General features: G+C 28.4%; 1 long non-coding RNA gene across 1 annotated transcript; it reads right to left on the reverse strand.

The window, feature by feature from the left end:
- Positions 1–1,611: 1,611 nt before the first annotated feature.
- Positions 1,612–2,901, reverse strand: LOC149516779 (uncharacterized). The gene is made up of 2 exons (XR_016345387.1): positions 2,411–2,901; positions 1,612–2,312 (listed from the first exon to the last, which is right to left on the reverse strand). It is a non-coding gene; the product is annotated as an uncharacterized LOC149516779 (long non-coding RNA).
- Positions 2,902–4,839: the final 1,938 nt, after the last annotated feature.

Genomic DNA, 4,839 nt, shown 5'->3' on the forward strand with positions numbered 1-4,839 from the left:
CATAGGAAAAAGTATTTGTAAGGGCATTTACATGAAAGGAATATTGGCATTTGCAATGTGAAAAAAGTCATATGTATTTTATTTTGAAAGGAAAAAAGAGATAAGGAAATCTATCATGAAAAGATAGGAAAAAGAGAAAATTGTTTAATAAAATAGCAAAATGTCAAAAAAGTTTGAAGAGTTGAAAGAAAAATGATCTACAAAAAGCGAAAAGGTTGTTGAAAAAAATAAGATACAATATAAGATAAGATTTTAAACCCAGTTTAGTTGACACCCAAATAATATTTAAACTCAATTTAGCTAGAACCCAAATGATATTTAAGCTTAATCCAACTTACACTTTAAGCCTAGATTAGCTAGCATTTTAAGCCTAGTTTAGTTGGTAAACTAAGCCCAATCAAGCTAGCATCCAGATCAAACTAAGCCCAATTAAGCTGGCAACCAAATCTGTAAAACCTCCAGGCAAAATATTTTAAATTTTTAAAGTTTCAATGCCTTTGATATGAAGAGTATTCAAAGATATTGAGATTTATAAGACATCTGGGCATAATCTGTAAGACCTACAGGCAAAACATTTTAAATTTGCAAAGTTTTAATGCCTTTGATACGATGAGCATTCAAAAATGTTGAGATTTGTAAGGCCTCTGTACATAATCTCTAAGACCTCCATGCATAATCTTTAAGACCTCCAAGCATAATCTTTAAGACCTCAAAGCATAATCTGTAAAATCTCTTGGCAAAACAATTTAAATTTTTTAAGTTTCAATATCTCTGATACGAGGAGCATTCAAATATGTTGAGATTTGTAAGACCTACAAGCATAATCTTTAAGACCTTTAGGCATAATTTGTACAACTTTCAGATAAAATATTTAAAATTTCAAAGTTTTAATTCCTCTTAGGAGGAACATTCAATGATTTCAAGATTTGTAAAAGCTCCGAGTGTAATATCTAAGTCTTTTGGGTAAGATTCGTAAGTTTTTCGAGCTGAATCTATTATAGTTTTAAGATTTGTAAGATCTCTGGGTATGATCTTTTATTTTATTTTCAAAAGTTGTTGAGTTTTTGTTTAAAAGAGTTTTCGAATTTGTTTCAAATGGTCAAGTTTATTAATTTAGAAAAAAAAAAATTCAAGAAAAACAAGACAAATTCAAAATAAAAAAAAACTTTTGAAAATTTCTAAATTGTTATTCCGAACAAAATTGTTGTCTATCTTTTTGCCATATTCTTAATTCTCAATAATGTACAAAAATGGGTAGCTGTAGATACTCAATTTTATCCCACCCGACTCGAAGTTGTTTGATTTTTAAATTTGATTTTAACATTTCAATTTGAGTTAACTTAATTGGATTTAATTAAATTAAACTTGTTCAAGTTTGTCCCAGATTAATCATTTTCAAATTGATTTGCATAGTTTAAAATTCAACCTAATTCAAATCGATTCAAAATTTGATTATTTGAGCTTAAAGGCCCAAAATTTGATTTTAAATTTGAATTAAATTTCAAAGCCCAATTTTATTTTTACTGTTTATTTTTTATATTATTCTTATTATCTTTATTTATTGAATTAATTAAAAATGACAAATGAAAATAAAAAACAACAATTAAATAAAAAGAGAGTGGCTAGCAATATGCTGCCATAATAGGCCAAAACTCTGAAATTCTAAGAAGCTTCAGTTTTAGTTTCACTACTCTGGATTTTGAACATTTTGAACTATTTTACAGCCATTCACAGATAAAAAACCAAAGGAGGCCAGCACCAAAAAGGGAGGCATCCATTTTTTTTCCTGCACTATTTCTCACCCTGTCAGCCACTCCTTAACACCATCTTAGAGCCTGTGCCACAACCCATACTGCCTCCCTCAAACACCAAGCCACGCACCAATCCATTCCTTACCCGTGCCATGCCCAAGACTAGCCCTCGCCCATACCCCTGCCTGTAACAAAACCAAGGCCCCCCTCAAGCCCCCTGCACAGCCCTTCAGAATAGCCCCCTCGAGCCTTCTCCATGACCCTTCACAACAGCCCCCTTAAGCCTTACTCAGCCACCACAAAAACCCAAGCTCCACTTCACTGCCCCATAACAACCACAGCTAAACAACCCTTCCAAAGACCTTAGCTTTCACCTATATATCACCGATCCTTTTTTCTTTCACCGTCACCTAAATCCACAATTTCGCCTCCACTTCTCCACTAGCTCCCACCACTGTTTTCCAAAAACAAAGTAATAGAAAATCCCTTTTGAAAGACAAATAAAAACATCCCAACCTGTAACTCCATTGGTCATCCATTCCTACGGGCAAACCATTGCCACTGAAACCAAAGTCATCAAGCAAAGTACAAATCAAACTTTCAACAAAAAAGAAAAAAAAACCCAGAGAAAATGAGTTCGATTTAGAGAGAGGTCTTACGTTTCAAGTGTTTTGAAGGGATTTTATAATCCAAATTTGGTGAGAATGGAGTCTGAAGGTCAGGAGTGGACATACTAGGAAATTAGTCCCATCAGATCTGTGGAGGTGGCAGTTGTGGTCACAGCTTCAAACCTAGATCTATAACTATTTGGGTTGATTCGTGGAAAATAGAAGTTGGGTTTAAAAAGAAGGTGTCGAGATAAGCAAACGGCAAACTAGCTTCGATGACCAACAGCAAGCGATAAAAAGTGGTGGCATTCCGTCGGATTTTAGGAGACTTTGGAGTTTTTTATGGTCTCTGAATTTTTTTTTTTCTTTTGAAAGTGAGGTTTAAAATGAATTAAAAAAAAAAAGATAGGTTTTAGAGTGTTAAAAAAAGAGAGAGAGAGAGACCCACGCGTGTACTCAATCCGAGATTTATGCACCCGACCTGACTCCATCCCTGAAGATCAACCTTGGAGCAATTCACTTGAACCAGATCAGATCCTTCCAACACCATTTACAAATCAACCAATTCAAGTATTTATTATTATTATTTTTTTAAATTATTTTTTATTTCTACATATTTAAAATCTTAAATTCTTATAATAAACATATAATGTTTTCTTAGTAAAATAATGTTAATAAAATTTCAACTCAAAAAAATTAATAATAATAATAAAGTTCAATTTTCTATTCTAAAATAATGTAATAAAAAAATTAAATTAATAAAAAAATTAAATGAAAATTTTTTATGTTGAGACTTCAAGAAATTTGAGTAATGATTCCTAAAAATTTTTTAGGTGAAAAAATATTTTTAAAAATTATCAAAATATTGAAATATTTAGAAATTTCTTTTAATATAAAGATTTTTTCCTTAATCTAAATAGTTTTCTTATTAAAGGATAAAATATTTATAAAATATTTATAAAGTATATATTTTTAGAAAATAAATTTTTTATAGATAATTATTTTATTGCATAACTTTTAAATATTATACAAAAAATAAAAAAATAAAATTCTCAAGGATGAGATCATAAAGAAATTCAAGTAGTGATTTTCTATGAATCTTTAGATAAAAAAAATTATCTAAAATGCTACTAATGTATTGAAGCATTTATAATAATTTTCGATACCAATTTCTCATCTTAGTATAAAAATAATAATAAATATAAATTTTAAAAAAATATTATTTGGTTTTAAATTATATATGTCATATTCTACGGTCGGCTTTAAAATATTGGTTTTAAGAATAAATTCAATTCGTTGAAGATGGGATATTTGAAAAGTTCGAGTAGTGATTTTCAAAAATTCTTTAGGTAAGAAAAATTCTTTCATTTTTACCAACATATTAGGATATTTTAAGATTTTTTTTAATAACAAGGTTATAGTATTTTTTTTCAAATAAAATAGATAAAATAAAATATATGTCTTCTTATTACAATAAAATTATTAAGAAAATTAATTTTTTTAAATACCAAAATTAAGACTATTTTAGACGAAGGTAAGGAATAACATATAATTAATTGATATCATTTTAAATGGGTGTTGTGAGGATAGTAATTATTTTTTACATGTAACTGATTTTCGTACCCAAACTATTTTACACACTAAAAAATTATCTTTTTGATAAAATTTTAATTAATTTTAAAATTTTATTAAAAAGATAAATTTTAATAAATAACTAATCACATCTAATTAAAAAATATTAATGATGACTTCTTTTTTTTTAATTCATCTAACAAACATTAAAACTATTACGACAACTATATATAAGAAAATTTATTTTATTTATTGTCAACAAAATTTTAGACTTCATATTAATAATTGATTAATAATTGATGACATTTTTTAAAATGTATTAAAAAATTAATTAAAAAATAACGCATATAGCAATTTTTTAATCTTTGTGAAATTAAAAAATTTTGCTGTTAAAGTATACAAAACGAAATCTACCTAAATCTCAATTCTCGACTTATGAGTATGATGAACAAGGGAATAATTTAACTAGGGTTCATCATAACTTTGTATTAATTCAAATAGGTTATTTTAAGGCCCCTGTTTGTAAAATTTGTCTATTGGGCTTTAAATTTTTCACTGTATCAAGCCCAAACAATAAAAACATTAATAAAGATAAAAAATTTTAATTACAGGAGGCAAATTACCTCCTTCATTTCCTATCCTTTCCTTTCCCAATTCCTAGTGTGGAGGCAGCAACAATCCGCTATCGAAGAAAGAGACCAAAATTTTCTGTAATTTCACAGAATCAAACCACCAATGCAATGTTATTAGTATGTTACTGAAAGTGAGGTTAATATAATACTCATCCAAAGTGGGAAATTTTGGTACGGTGTACGAAGCAAGACGAAACCTCAACAAAAACCCGCATTTTTCTTCAAGTTCTAAACAATTAACAATTACCCATTTGTTTTTGGCCAATTGGGTACTCA

The sequence above is a fragment of the Durio zibethinus genome, chromosome 9, assembly GCF_047325235.1.
Source record: "Durio zibethinus cultivar Kanyao isolate XHJ-2024 chromosome 9, ASM4732523v1, whole genome shotgun sequence".
In the NCBI taxonomy this organism is placed as follows: Eukaryota; Viridiplantae; Streptophyta; class Magnoliopsida; order Malvales; family Malvaceae; genus Durio; species Durio zibethinus.